The sequence below is a fragment of the Corvus kubaryi genome, unplaced genomic scaffold (assembly GCF_017639235.1).
Source record: "Corvus kubaryi isolate FWS band 111438036 unplaced genomic scaffold, C.kubaryi_AGA036_p1.0 37387, whole genome shotgun sequence".
Taxonomy (NCBI): domain Eukaryota; kingdom Metazoa; phylum Chordata; class Aves; order Passeriformes; family Corvidae; genus Corvus; species Corvus kubaryi.
This window is the reverse complement of record NW_024581129.1, coordinates 4,512,751-4,528,775: the sequence shown is the minus strand read 5'-3', so window position 1 is coordinate 4,528,775 and position 16,025 is coordinate 4,512,751. Positions and strand designations below refer to the sequence as shown.

Genomic DNA, 16,025 nt, shown 5'->3' with positions numbered 1-16,025 from the left:
CCAGGTTTATAATTTAACTTTCATGGGGCATATGCAAGCTGAAGGGTGTGAAACACATGTTCTGGATCTGATGTTTTGCTTCAGATAACACAAGGAAACTAGAAATAAAGAACTAATTAAATGTGCACACCTTCCCTGCCTCGTTTTCCTCTCTGCCTGCACATGGATTAGTGAGTTCTGAGGTTCTGAAGCTGCTGCTGCTGTTGGTGCATTTTCTGCATTGAGCTGTGTTCTCTGTTGGGTTTCACTCCCTAACATCAGGAATTTTTTGATCCCTCCAAGCAACCAGCTCAAGCTGACTCATCTAAATCTGTCTTCTACCAAAATGCTGTGACTTTGTGAGGTCTTTTTTAACTTCACCTAGCTAGGCTGATTTTGGGGTGTTCTTTTGTCAGTATTTATGTTCTCACTACTTTTCCCTCTGCAGAGGTATTTTTTTTCTGTTTGGTTTTCCTTTAAGAAGAGAGAGCAGGGATGTGGAATTGTTGCCCCTCATCAGCCAGCAGTTACACAGGCTTAGTTTTAATGCCAAACTGCTCCACTGAAGGAACTGGATCTCTTAACTGCAGTCAGAACATCCAAGTAGGCATATCCAGTTGGATTAGTAATAAGAACAGATAAAGAACTTCCTGCCGAGCCTGACTGGTGGGCAGGGGGTCATACTTTGGCTTTATGGAGAATTCCCTGTGTTTTGGAAGCTCTTCAGCTGACAGAACCTGCAAGCTGTTCCTCCTTAGCTGCCGCTCTGTGCTCGGATCATGGCTCTGCCTCCATGCGGATGAATGGGTGCCTAACGATCTGCATCAAAAGTTTTGATTTGTAATTAACTTTCAATATGCTAAAAGGATGGCTAATAAAATTAAGTGCAAATTACAGAGTTCACGTTCCTCATGCAAATACAACTTAAGAAAAATGGTATCTTCTCATTTTGCTGCATTGTTCAGATGTAACAAGTGCGATTGCTGCTCTCCCCAGGGACAGCTTTGGGACTTACAGGTTTATTCATCCAGACCAATGAGCTCCTTTTCCTGGCAGTTCTTTCCCCCAAGAAGTAGTGATCAGAAACTCTGAAGGCAGGGGTGGCAACCTTCTTGATACATTGCCTGTCCTTCTTTTTTGTCCTGGGACTTGGTCTGGAGTTAAATGTGTTATAAATATCTGAGTATCAATGCTTGGTAGACTCATGAGAGCTGTTAACAACTAATGAAGGTTAAATGCTGTCTATTTTGGGAACCCAAATGACACTGCCGCTCACATTTTAGCAGTACTCAGTGTCTAGAGCTGCTTTTTTCCTTCTGTCATTCCTGTGAGGTGGAGAAGCACTGTTATCTCAGTTATAAAAGAGGATGGAGAACAGATATGCTTGGGTGAAATAACTGAAGACCTGAGCCCAAGTCAAACAGGAGTGCTGTGGAAGAGCTGTGCAATCTTTACTGTATCTCTTTCTGAGAATGTTTGGGTTTTTATGAGGTCCCCCAGCACAGACTGCAGTTTTCTGTGCCTTCCCTATGTGACAATGACCTTCCTTCAGGTGGCAAATCCTTTGCTGCAGCATGTGTGCATGTATTCCGTGACGCTGCCTGCTCCACTGTGTTAGTATCAGCATTTCACTGATTTTCTACGTGTTTTGAGTCTTGTCGTATCCTGGAAGCATCTGGTATAGTTTTGGTGAACCTGTGTTAGTACAAGTACTGATTTTTTTCCTGGAGCTGTGTTGCTGAAGTGGTTTTGTTTGTGGAGGTTGTGGCTGAAGTCCCTTCCCACCTCTCTGCAGGCTGTGTCTGGCTGGCATGTCCCTAGGGATGTCATAGCTTCCAAGGGTGTCAAAATCAAATCCCTAGGAGGTTGTGTAAAAGCAACTTGTGTGCACATTGTGTGGAATCTAGTGTTTTTTTCCTTCCTCTCTGCATTAACTTGCATTCATGTGTGATTTTGCTCAGTCTGTTTATCAGCCTTTGCTCGTCCGTCATTATTGATATTTTTAGGTGCTCCAGAATGCCTCACCCTTGTCTCTAGACTCTGCTGACGTTAATATTTTATGTTGTCAGCTCACATCTTGCTGTTTGCCCCTGTTCCACTACTCTAATAATGATCCTGAAGGAAACTTCTGGCTCTACTCCCCAGTGCAGCCTCCTGCTAATTGCTTTCCATGGCAGGGAGGGGTGGTGTGCTCCTCCATCAGCCAGCTCGTACCAGCAGGTATTTGACTCTCACATAATGATTAAAACCCAGGGATGCTGGGTCATTTAAACAGACTTTCAAACCCTGTGTTCACTGGTTCGCTCTCCTGTGAGTTCTCTCAAGGAATTGTTAACTGGTTCAGTTTAAATTACTCTCACAAAAGCTTGTGCTTATCTATCTCTATTTTATCTTGTTACACTCAACTCAAAGAGATGCTTTGAATTTGGAACCTTCTTAACTAATTTTCCTAATGTTCAGGTGAAACTTCCTTGCCAATGACTCTAATTTCCCAGAACAACCTTATCTCTGCTTTCAAAACAGAGGAGGATGTCTGCTGTCTGGTATCTCCAATAGGATAGCCATTTTTAATGATAAATCATTTTATTCCTTTTGTCTGTTAACACCTTTGTTACTTTTTGGTCTTGGGTGAATATCCAGCTTTGAGATTATTATTATTATATCTTCTTAGTGCAGTTTAATTTCTTGAAGCACTTAGCTGCCTTTATCACAGTTCTCTGGTTAGAGCAGAGGAGCTGTGATGGTTCTTCTTGGAGCCTGTATCTTTGCTGGGTCAGAGTGTGCAGCTGCAGTCACTTGTGCCTCTGATAGACTCAAAGGATTGCCCTGTATGTGGAGCTGCCCATCTCAGCTTTGTTTGGGGTTCTATGTTTTCATAGTGTTGAAATTTGTCTGCCTTTAAAACACAAATTAATATTGTTGCTGTGGCTTTCATTTACTTGAAATTCTCCATTATGTTTTACATTTACATGACCTTTTCTTGCTTTATGCAAACATCGTGACTTTCAGTGTTTTGATATTTGTATTTGTTTTCATCTTTATGAAACTGGTAATGTTAAAAAAATACATCTGTGGAGATATACAGTAGGTTTATTTTCTTTCAAATTTGGTTAAAGATATGAGATACTCTTGCAAGTTCACGTACTGCAAGTAGCAATTTCTGAGCTGCTCATTCTCTTCTCCCTGTACAAGTGCCTGAATATCCCATGAGATTTAACAGTGTTGCAATGAGTAAACAAATCACTGTATTCCCAGAAAAGTGTGACTGGATCACAGCTGCTGTCACTCCTGTCTGTCTGGAAGATGAATCAGCCTCTGAAATGTGCAGCTGTGGGCAGTATATGGAGCTGGGTGGTCCTGCTCTCTAGGATCAGATGGAGATTTCAAATCTGTTATACCTCATTTGGGGTATTACTTAGTGGATTTTTTTCCCCCTTTCTTGCCCCTTTAAAATTTATAATTGAGTTTTATTTATTTTATTATTTTATTTTATGAACCAGCCTGGTTGGTGGCTGCATATTTATTTAAAGGGAGGCAATCAGCTGCCAGATAAGCTGAGAGGCCATAGTTCAGGCATTTTCTGTGCCAGGTACCATTGCCAGATGGCCAAAAGAGCAATCTTCTAACTAGTTGTGGATGTGATTATGATGTTTTTGTGAACTTATTCCAACTTTTCCTTTATTTGTTTTCACAGCTGTTAAGGGCACTTTTTATGGTGTTTCTCTAGTCTGGAAAATTTAGATCAGATTAGAACATAACTTCTCAGAGCTGCAGGAAGTAGGGCATAGTTTAAAGAGGATTAGTGATCAGTGTGTATAAGGACTAGTCTGTGTAAGGTAAATCTTAGGAGCACCTTTATCTTAAGTAATTTATGTGTCAGTAGAGGTTTCCTTCTTTCTTCAGCTCGAATCTGTCATGTTAAAGGTCATTTTATTGAAATTCATGCTCACATATTCATAAAAGGATTCATTCTTCTGAGCATTATCAGTCACCAAGTTTTTGAAGTTGCCATGCTGGATATTTTCTGTATGTTTTAGCCCTGGAATCTGATGTGATGAATTAAGTGAGATGGCTGCTCATGATAGTACAGCATTAATAACACTGAGAGGCAGAATTGGGATGACATGCAGTCTTTATACTTAGTGTGGTTCAACTGGAAGGAGAATATGAAGTTACAGGAATGGGACTGTTAGTTGGGCTTGGGGGGAAGCAGATCTGTAGGTAGTTACAGGCTGATGCTGTAGGACAGATTTGCTTTGCTTAATGGTATGTCTGGGATCAATTTTTGTCATCCCTTTGGAGAGTGCTGCAGGTCAGCTCTGAGCTATAAGTGTCCTCAGAGTGGTCACTCCATGTCACAGCTGGAATCAGTGGTCTTTCTGGGAGATTTTTACCTGCTCCCATCAGCAGGAGACCATTTCCAGAGCTAAACCTAACCTGCAGGTGGGAATTCTTTGACAATCTTGCATTGCCAAAAGCTGTGGCACTGCATCTCCTTCCATTTATCCTTAGATTTCCCCCCCCCCCCCCCCACCAAAATTGGTTTGGAATTTCCTGGTATTAGAGGATTATGAGTAACACTTGTCACATCTGGAAGTTGTAAGCCATTGAGGAATGATTTCAGCTCACTCCTTTACAGTCTGCCAGCCTTTTTACTGTTGAAGATTTGAAGGGCTGGGTTACTGCTCTGGAGCTGTTTCATCGAGTCTTCTGACAAGGAAACTTCTTTGCACTTCAACCTTGAGGATTTTGTCTTTATTGTGGGCTGAGAAAAGGTATGCCAGAGGGCAGAGTTGTGCAGCCTGTGTGGCGTGAGGAGCAGGAGGAGGCTGCTCCGTGTGTGTGTTGATGGATCTGGCTGTCAGATGGGTGGGAAGTGTGCTGAGCCTTGCTTATGGCATCTCTGTGTTCCCCATCCAGAGTCAGGCTAATGACAGCTCTGATAATGCCAGATGGCAGTCACCAGTCACCATTTAATAGCAGAAAAATGCCTAAATATTGTCTCCAAAACTGGTTTGTTCATTCTTTCTCCTCGTTCCAGCCTGGCAGTGATCTGCAGGCAGCACTTAGGGACCTCCTAAGAAGATCTCGTGTAGAAAACTGTCAGAACAGATTGCTGTATGGGTTTTCAGAGGATTAAAGTTAATTAAAGAGCTATTCCTTGCTTTCATTTCCTCATATCTGCCAGCTATTTACATGCTAATGTAGGGTCTTCCAGGGAGAATAGGACAAGTGTCAGCACTGGGCATGTTATCACACATGGAGACAGTAGAAAATAATGAGATGAGCAAAAAATATATATATAAAATATGTATGTACGTGTGTGTAGCTTGACAACTGAAAGCCAGCAGCACAGCTTTTTGCATATTTTCAGTAATGTGTGATCTTACTGAATATAATTCACTCCATTACATCTCACACTGCATAATTTAATACTTCATTCGCTATAGTATCTTTACATAAGGACTTTTATAAACAGGCAGATTTAACAGGGGTTTTTTTTGTCTATCTTATTCTAAAGAGGAGAGTTCTTTCCTGCAGAAGTAGTGAGTAGTTTTACTGGGAATACAAACCTGGGAGCAGAGACTTCAATGGGGACTGGCATCTACTGTTGCCTCCTCTTGGAAGGATTAAACAGAGGAGATGCTCAGCGTGGAAGCAAACTGAGAGTGGATGTAATTGTTTTCTGCTCCAGTTGAGTTATTATTTGCCCATTCCATTTTCACATTATTTCAGAGGATTATTTTGTCCTGTAATTTTTCAATATCTTTCATTTTAACACTTTATTAAAACTGCAACATAACACATGAAATAAAATTGATCTCAGGTTACACTTCAAGAGGGAGTTTAATGCTTTAGGAAAATGAGAAACCTCACTGTCTGCATTTTTAAACAAAACTATCAAAACCATCTGTATTGTTGAGTATAGGTACAGAGTTTTGTCAGCTGCTGGGGGTGGTCCAGATAGTTTGAGGATGCTGAAGGTAATTAATCTTCCAAGGGCAGTCAAAGACAGATTAGTTTTCTGTAGTTTTTTGTTCCCCAGTGTGCAGGTGACATCTAAAGTCAGTGGCTTAGCAGACATGGAGTGCCCTTAGCACGGGCTGCAGCTGAGGCTGGAGTCCCTGTGTTCCTTGTGACCTTTGTGACACAGCTCCTTGGCATTAGCCTTTCTCTTCATTTTAGCTTTTTGTGGTTTTCCTAGTGGAAAACATGATGGTCTTACTCTCAGATGTCAGGTGGCTGTTCTTTGGCCTTGAAAATCCATCTGATGTTTTGTGAAAGAGTTAAAAGATGAGGGAAAGGGGAAAAAACCTTTTTTTGGAGACTCATTTGGGGGCAGGCAGGGGGAGAAGGTCACCCACACTGAAAAGCCACAACTGATCCCCTGCTTGCTCCCGCCTTCATAGCACAGCTTCCTCAAAAGATGCTCTGAAAGGGATATTAGGCCAGGGATACCCTGGGATTTGGGTGTTTGAGGTTTTCTCTTGTATTTGATATCCCAAATCCTCTCTTTAGCCAGGCTGGTGGGTGACCAAGATGAAATGCTGCTGTGCACTAAGCCTCAGGCTGAATTTCTCCCTGCTGTGGTTCTGTGAACGTCAGCTGGGCTGCACCAGGGAAAAGCTGTCCCTGGTGTCTGGGCAGATGCTGCCAAAGGCTTGTTACCCAGGCCTGTGCAGATCAGAATAACTCAGAGAATAACTTGTTGTTGCTCTGGATTCCCCGTATCAGAGGAAACCAGCGTTGTTTCAGTATCTCTGCTGACTAAATCCTGTTGCTGTGTGGTCAGGAGAATGTGAGATGGGTGCTCAGAAAAGACAGTGAGCACCCAGAACTTATTGAAGATGGGGCACACATGGAGCAGATGCTTTGTCCCTTACTGGGCTGCCTGTCCCTGGCAGGGCCAACACAACATTGCTTGCAGGAGCTCTGACAAATGGAAATGACAACCAATGCTTAAAACATAAAGTATTTTAATTTGTAATGCTCATCTCTGTTAGACAAATGGTAAGACTCCTGATTTTTATGTGTTCAATGTTGGTTTTGGGCAAATATGAAACCATTTAAGAAAAAGAGAGAACTGTTCTCAGGCTTTCCCTATCAGTGATATGTGTATGCACTTTTCTTGCCATTCATTGATGTTGTACTTCGTGTGAGGGAGGTTTCTATTTTGTATATCAAGTGGAATCTTCAATTTTATCTTGCCACATGCTCAAAGGACATTTTTATGTCTGGTACATTGTTTTAGAAAGAGATCCACACTTCTCTTGCTGTCTAACAAATGGTCTCTTTATTCAGTCAGAACAGTTGGTCTGTTTTGAGACTATGGTGGAGCCACGTTGTGCAGGAGCACTTCAGCCAGAAAGGACATTTGTTTAATAGGTTCCATGTGCTGAGAATATGGATATTTTCAGTGGTGACAATTAAGGCTGAACATTTTTTTCACATTTTCTCATTTTACTAGAAAAGAATTGAGGGGAAAAAAGGTTTCTTTCAGTTTTTCAGGCATTACATGTGGATTTTGCTACTTTATGCCATATACCCCTTTTCTGGGACCTGTAAATATATGGATTTCTAAGATATTTAGCTCAATGCAACAGTTCCTTGCTGCTGGGAAGAGAACATGAATCTTTTTTGGGAACTAAAATTCCAGTGCCTGTGTATGTCTGATTTGTGAGTCACAGGCCCTTTCATTCTGCATCCTCACCTTCAGACATTGTGATTCTCGGTGATGGATGTGGATATTGGGAGCAGAAGGTAATTTTAAAGATATAGATGAAAAGAGTTTCAAATAATGAGGTGAGAATTTGATGTCAGTACGGTGGCTTTTTTTTTAATCAAAATTTTATGTTATTTTGACTTCTGGAGCTTAAATAGAGCACAGCAAGGATCCTAAGACCAAAATTAGATTTTAGGTTTAATTTTTGGGTGTCATCCCTCAAGATACAAAGTAAAGTAGCAACTTAGAGCAGCAAACAACATGAATATTTTAGAAGCAGCATCTTTTCTATATGCTGCCATCTGTTGATGACCTATGCACTGGAAAGGGTTCATTTCCCAAAGTCAAAGGTTTCATTTCCCGATGAGATGTCCCAAGAAAGCTGTGGAATACAAGGTAAATCCTGATGCTTGGAGAGAGCTCTCCAGCATTATTTTTCTTCCCTCTTGGAAACTTCTATGGACTGGTTGAATGCAGTTGCTGACAAGAGTAGTATTGTGGGGGAAGAAGCGATGCACAGTACTTGCAGTCTTACATGCATACACAAAAATATAAATAAGAATTAGCAAATGAAAGAACTAAAGAGGTCTGGTTTGTTAACACTCTGTTTTTTGAGCTTTGGCTTTTTGAATGGTTCTGATGATGGAAAAGAGAGGTTGTAAGTTGTGTCCTTGAATCTGTGGATGTTGCAGATGCTCACAGCACCATTTCCATTAATGCATTTTCCTGTCTTCAGTGCAAATGACCCCCAGATATGTGATAGCTCTTAATGCGTTTTGAAACTCTCTCCCATAATTAACTTCTGATGGACTGAAACAAGGCTGTGGGGGTTGGAGATTTGAAGAGAGAATGCTCAACAGGTTTTGAAAACGATGTGTAGAAGTCCTTCTGCAACTCACATGATTAAGCTTAATTATTTTGAATTGATTATGGGGCCTTGAGTATGGATATGTAACAAGCTGTTTGTTGTCCCTCGGCACCAGCAGCTTTTTAAAGCCCTCTTCAGTCAGATCCCAGCCAAGCAGAGTGTTCCTCTTTCCTGCTGATTTGCTGGCCTGGCTCGTGCTAAGCAGCCTCTGCAGGGTTTCCATCAGAGCAGCTCCCATCCTACCACCAGAAGAAGCCTGATGACACTTGAGCCTCTTGCTCAGTCCACAGGCTGCTGTTAGCAGCAGCTCAACTTTTCCAACCCTGTGAAGTTGAAACAAAATCTGCTCTTCCCACCCTCACCATTACCCACATCATAGAATCAGAGGATGGTTTGGGTTGGAAGAAGCCTTAAAGCTCATCTCCTTCCAACCCTCTTCCATGGGCAGGGACACCTTCCAGTAGACCAGGCTGCTCAGTGTCCCATCCAACCTGGCCTTGAGCACTTCCAGGGATGTCACTGTGGGTGTCTTTGTCACTTATGTGCAGCACAGAGCTCATGGTGATGATGGTGTTCCTCTGTAGCATGTGAGAGGCACAAGTTTGGGCTGTTAATTAATAATTCCAGTCCTGCACAATGACTAGTCTGATGACAAGTCTCTGCAAAAAACCTCTTGGTAGCCTTTGCAGCAAGCATGCAGAAATATCCTATTTTCAGCTGTACATATTTTTTTCCCAGAATTACTTCACCATGGCACTGCTCTAAATATGTCTTGTGAGATAAGCTTTAAATCCTACTTGGGCAAAGTTTATTAAAAATTAACATTTGCATGGGGAGTTATAAAAAAGAATAGGACCTTCATTAGCTTAAAATCATCTGAAGTACAAAATAATATTGAATTGCTCTCCACTGGTCCAGACCAGGAAGACTCTTACTGCCTGCCAGATCTTGAAGCCCAGAAATAATCAGCATCAATAATATCCAAAAAGCCACACTGGAAACTGCACCTCTATTCCCAAAGGTCCAAGAAAGCGAGCTGCTACCACAGGCTAAGCAGCCTGAACTCATTGGAACGGGATGTTAGCTGCCTTTCCTCTCAGTGGGGAAAACTGCAGTGTTCATTAGGCATCCACTCCAGATGTACTGCTCTGGCAGCTCACAATGTTTGGGAGTGATAAGTCAATGCAGGGGATGTAGTTTCAAACGGTTTTGCTTTATGGAAGTTCACACTTGAACCAACACAACCCCTGGGCCAGGTAGTGCTGGTTTATCCTGACTGAGGATCGATCCCAGTGACAGCGGTTCTGATCTCCAGCCTTTACAGGAGTTTGATGGAAATAACAGTAAAGTTACTGAAAAACAACTGGGATGAGAAAGAGTCTGCACAATGGATATATGTAGAGCATCAGTTTTCATTTTCATTTTGTTTTCTAGGACAGATGAGGAACACGTTCCTTCCCGTATCCCTTTCCTCTTGGGACTGCACGTCGCTTGCCTCTACCTTGCAGCATTTAATCTGTTGTGATTGCCTTAAATGTCTGTGTCTCCATAATATTCACCTTCCCTTGGGCTGCAAGTCACCAGCGTGTGTGTCTTTGTGTTAATTTGTCCCAGTTCAGAGGCACAGCATCATTAGTGAGACGCTGCCGCCGCAGTAATTACTGTGGGATTTGGGCGCAGCGGTTTGCTCATGCATTGCTCTGTACCTTCTCTTTAATCTACGCAGGCCATCTGCTTCATTTCTTAACTAAAAGTTGTTTTGTTTCTGCTTTGGAAGAGTGATTCTGTTGCTCCTGATCTTCTCTGTGTAGAAAAGCCACTGCAGCCAGGATAAATTCCATCAGTTTGATAGATTGTGCTCGTTTTTGAAAGATTTCTTACGGGTTGTGCCCCGTAGTTTTGCTGTGCACAGATTTTTGCTTTCCTCTGTGGCTGCAGGGACAGTCAGGGCAGAATTTTGGTAGGACCGCCCTGTAATCTAGGGAACTCTTGTAAATCTGACCCCAGTCCTTCTGTTGGCTCTGTAGCAAAGATTTCCCAATACAAATATACAGTTACAAAAATGTTACTGGGTGGTTATCCCATGAGAACCCTGTGAGTAAGAACCTTTTAAACCCTCGTTCAAATAAGAATTGTGTGTTGGGTGACAAAGCACTTTGGCTTTTGTCTAAAACATCTGTTGTGTCTTTTGCCACTGCTTACCTGATCAAAAACAGTGAAATGTTGGAGTTATCAGGTCAAAGACCTGAGTTACTCCAAATCTGTCTTTTCCCCTTTTGCCTTTCTCTTCCCAGGACTTCTCCAGGATTAAATGGATCAGCTTTTTGTTAAGAGCTGATTTCCTAAGTTCAGGCATCACAGTAGATAGTTTAAGTGGATGGAACACTGATATTGCTGTTAGGGAAAGCTTGCTTTTATTTCCCAGAAAAACTTGTTCATTAGATGATGATTTTGAGAGGTACTCTCTGGTGTGGCCAAACTGGACAATTTTTGATGTTTTAGAGGCATTGAAATAAGATTGTAAAATAAGAGCAGTGGGGATCTAACAGCATATGTCACTTTTTTGGTCTTTTGGAAGAATTTATAGCCTAGTTCTACCCATAGAGTGTGTTTTGTTTGTTGCCTTTTAAAGATGTTCCTGTTGTCGATAAATAAGGTGAGGGCTACAGTGATCCATGCCTCAAAAAATATAAAATGAGAAAAGTAACTTCCTTAGGTCTATTGACAATTTATTTTTCTTGTAATGGGAACATTATTTCTGCCTGAGCCTCTCTCTCCTTGCCACTGGAAGCTGGTGTATGCAGTTCTGAGACAATGAAATAGCAGCATCAAATCAGGCAGTTTGCATCTTGGTTTTGTGAAAAGAATAAAAAAACCACCCACATTATTTCTCCTAAGACATTTTGGAGTAGAGCAATCATTTAGAAAATGAAAAGATTCTTTGTCTAGGAGGCTCTTCCATTTTGCTCTTTAATCTGAGCAGCTGTCTTCCTCCTTCCCCATGGGAAGTTGTGGTGGGTAAATAACATGGAAATTCATTTGATGATGGAGACATTAGGGGTTGGCATGGACAATTAATTTGTTATTAGACAGAATTAATTTTATTTGATCCTTACATGGTTCTGTTGCTGCATATAAATTCAGCAGCTCAGCGAAGTTATCCTGTGAATGCAGCCCTGGTTTTGCTGAAGGATGGGGCTTTTTTGTGGCTGTGACATCAGGAGTGCCTTCTTTCCTCACCTGTGTGTGAAATGGAGATACAGGGAAGCTTTTGGCTTTATGCTGCTGGAAGTCATTGCTGGGTTTGTGACTTGTGCTTTTTCCCTTCCCAAACTAAATGCTCTGGTCTTCTTTGCTTGGAACTGGTTTGAAAATGTTTCTGAAGCTCCATCAGCAGAAAGCTGACTCGAGAAGAAAATGAGAAGCTTTCCTTCTGAGTTCCTTTGCTCACATGAGAGACAGGATGAAGTATCAGTGGCTACAGATAGAGCTGTTAATTTTCATCTCCAGAGGCATGGAGATGATGGGATGGTCTCCTCATAGTGGGACAAAGCAGCACCTATGGATTTCCCCTTTTACTCCTAGCATTCAAAGCCACATTTTGGTTGACTCTGGTGGGTATTGATTATTTCTTCTGCAAAACCAGACAGGAATGAGATCTCCTGCCATCTTTCATGACTTCTGAATGTCAAGAATTTGGAGCACGTGCAACAGGAATGCTTTGGGAATGTTCATACTTGTTACTATCTCTGCTTCTTTTTACTGTTTCCTTCTGGTTTTGCTCTTCTCTGTGTGACTTTAGGAGAGGCAGCACCTCAGAAGTGGCTGCACAGTGCCAGTGATCCTTTCCTACAGAGCTGGTGCACATTTTGTTGTTTTGTTTTGATAAGAATGACCTAATCACTGAGAAGATCCCCAGAGAGACTTCAGAGGTCTGTGTTTTAGCCCAGTTCTAAACTGGCGAATGACCACAACCACTTCATCTTGGGGGCACCAGTTTCCCCTCCAAGGAGATGGAGATGGAGATGCTGAACTCCCCAAAGAGGCTGCTTTAGGATTAACTGCTAAAAAGTGCAGCATAAAAACCTAAAGGTAGCCCTGCACCAAGTGGAAGAGTTTCATGAACAAGTTATATATACTTATAACAGTGTCCTTGTAAGACATCTGCATTTGCATATATTATACTGCATTTTTCCTTCTGCTTCTCTTCTGCCTTAATTGTCTGTGCTCCAGTTTTCCCCAGACTGGAGAGTCTCTTGCTTGTGCTAGATTGGCAAACTAAAGATAAAAGTTTTTGAAAATGAGACCAAGGACAAAAGCAGGGAGGATGTTCAACTTGGAACTGTGAAAGAATATGTGAGTGTGTTTAAAAAGGGTACCAAATTCAATTATTTTTGTTAACCGGTGAGATCAGAAGAGGAATCAATTATATCATGCAGGTATCTCTCTTTGTGAGCTGCATGGTGATAACTTCAATTGCATTTGCTTTTTAAAGTTGACGTGCCAGGAGACAGCATTGTTTCAGTAGGAATGAGCAAGGAAGAGACTAATGTCATCTGTAAATGGTAGGGAAATATGAAACTCACACCATATCTTGGCAGTAATCTCTTCTGTTTAAAAAGCAAATAAGTGAAAAAGCAGGAGAAACTAAGGGATAAAATCACACCTCTTGAAGAAATACAGGGCCAAGCTTGGCGTGCGTTGTTGATGATTTAGCAGTAATTAAATTGGTTCCAACATAGCGGCTAAGACTGAAGATGAGAAGAGGGAGGGGAAAAAAAAATTCCTTACTGTCCATTAGCATGCCAGACTGTTAGCAAGCTTGGTGGGAGAGTGGTGTGTAAGTAAGCATTAGTTGATGAGTAACTGTCCTCCCCTCTCAGTCCACGCTGAGCAAGCGCTTCATGCTGGTGTTAACCACCCCCAGCACAGACAGGCTGTCATTTCTGGGTCTGTTTAAAATGGTCTGCTGTCAGGCACAGCAGAGACCACAGAAATTTCCTTAATGTTGAATGCAGAATTCACCCCAGCTCCTGCTCGTTTGCCATCTCTTTTACTGCCCCGTGAGGGTCTCGCTGTTTGGATGATGCCCTCCCAGGTATCCGTGGTTCCTGCCAGGCTCCAGCAGCCCCTGACAGAGATCACCCATGTGCCCAAGCCTGTGCAAACATTCCATAAAACCTTTCCTCTCAGCCAGCTTGCCGTGGGATGCTGTGCCTCTGGGGCTGCTCTGGTGTGCAGAACAACATGCTGCTTATAAATAACACCGGCTTATTTATAACGCGCTCCTATGGCGTTGCAAATAACAGCCATATCCATCACACACTGTTCATTGAAACATAAGGGTTTAAAACCACTTCAGAGACCCCTTGTTTCTTCATGTGGTGAGTGAAAAAGCAATTGCTGTTTGGAGCATGGGAGGAGTTGCCTTTGTGTGTCTCTTTGCTGTTGGTATCAGTGAGGTAAATTGTCTAATAACTTCAATTCTAAGCTTTTGAAGTATTTATATTGTTAAAAAGTATTCTTTAAGAATGAAATATATGTGTTTTGAAGTGCATGAATGTTGAATTTGGAGAAGAATGACTGTGTTCAACTCAATTCAGTGGGTGATATTAGAGAGGCAATTACACATGATTTGTGAAATAAAGAGAGCAACCTCGGCAGAGTGTGGTACCTGCAGGGTTTAACAGCACCCTCTGATCTGAGCTAATAAGAGCAGTGTCTAATATTAGAGTTTGCCTTGTCAGAAAACCCATTAGTGTGCCAGTGTGAGGACGAGGCGTGCGAGGCAGAGCGAGCAGCTGTTTGCCTTTTGGTGCCACAGGAGGAGGCAGGGAGAAGCTCTCTCTAAAAACTTCATTTGTCATGCTGCTGCTTTTCTGTTTATAGTATTAAACTGTTGATTAAGAAAAAGATGATTGAATAGGTACCTTCTTTTAGAAGCACGCAGACTTCAGCTGGAGATTAATTCCTTCATTTGCTTGTGTTCCTCAGAAGTTTTTTAAAATTTTGTGTAAAGTTGGGGTGTTTTTTTTCTTTTGAGATGAAAACTTCAGAGCTCTCTACTTTTCAACCTATTTATTCTTTTCATGTCATCCTCTTTCAAACACATTGATCTGACAGTATTTTTTCCTTCCCTTCTCACATATCCAAAACCTAAATACAACTACAGTTTCCATTCAGTGCCCTCTGGAGGAACAGGTCCTTGTACAAGCTGTGCCACAGGCTTGGTGAGGAAGGGTTTTCAATTAGTACCACATTTGTTTTTAAATTCAAAGCTTTTAGGGATTGCTGTTAAAATTAGGTATATGGGGTAACCTGTTGGATGTGCAAATACAGAATATTAATCAAAGACCACAGACATTTCTTCTCTGCTTTGATTTTTAGTGTGGCTCTGTGAGTCTTCTGCATTTTGCTTGGTGGCTGGCCCTGAGTTTTCAATTACAAAGTGATTTCTTGTCCTTATTCCCCATCTCATTTATTCCTGGCTCTCCTTGCAGTCAGCTCTGGATAACTGAGAGAGATGCTAGAGTGGTTCCTCTCAGTTGTTGGAGAGAAATGGTATTTATTAACCATCTACTGAAACGGTAAAAAGTAAGAGGAAAAAGTGAAGAATTACACTAGTGAATACTGCAGAGAAACATATCTTCAAATATGTACAAGACTGCTCTGGAGGAAAAGGTGATAAATTTTTGCCAAGAATTGTGCTTACAGGTGTAGAGATCATTTCTAGCAGGTATTTTGTGTCCTGTTCGTGCTTCCAGGGCGCTGCCCCAGCAGCTCCGAGCACAGACAGGATGGATGAACTGTGCTTTGCCCTCTCCTCCCTTCATGACCTCGGTGTCCTGCTCCTTGGGCTTAGGGGGAATCCAAATGACAGAGCCTGTGAGCCAGCCTGGTCTTGTCAAGCAGCCTGAGGTGGATGGGATCAGTATTTCCCTGAATGGAACTCTGTGCAGGTGCTCAGTAAGATACAAACCTTGGTGAGGCTTCAGGTGTTAAGACCATCAGAAGATCCATCATCAGAAGGTAAATCTGTACTTCACAGGGACATCAGCTGCTTGTACCTTCTTCACTGTGTCACAGAAATGCCACTAGAGGATCTTATGTGGTGATCACACTGTTTTAACAGCCTGTTCAGAAGCTGAAGACTTCTAAAGATACAGCAACCGTATTTTCTTTGCATGTGCTCCTTTCATTATGTATATCTGGAGCCGATGTGATTTGCTCGTGTTCAGCTGATAGCTTTTCCCCAATTTTCTCCTTGACTTAAGTGAGTATTAATCATAAACTGTTTCATTAGTAACTGATTTGATTCAGAGAAAAAGTTGAAAAGACTTGACATATGCTGTAAAATTTTTACTACTTCTCCCACGGACTTGAGGCAGGTATTTTGAACAGGGGTTCTTTTGCATAACCTTGCTTGTTGATTTTGTTTGTGTGTGTGTTTAGCAT

The 16,025-nt window shown here is 41.9% G+C and overlaps 1 protein-coding gene across 3 annotated transcripts in view; it reads left to right on the top strand.

The window, feature by feature from the left end:
• Positions 1-16,025, top strand: part of MAD1L1 (mitotic arrest deficient 1 like 1) — a 348,924-nt gene that overhangs the window by 114,560 nt on the left and 218,339 nt on the right. Inside the window, exon 1 of one of the 3 annotated variants that reach the window (XM_042037259.1) lies at positions 13,872-13,954. The exons of the other annotated variants lie outside the window; for them this stretch is intronic. The gene's annotated coding sequence lies outside the window, so the exon portion shown is untranslated. Of the gene's footprint in view, positions 1-13,871; positions 13,955-16,025 lie in introns of those variants that run through there. 3 annotated transcript variants of the gene reach the window in all.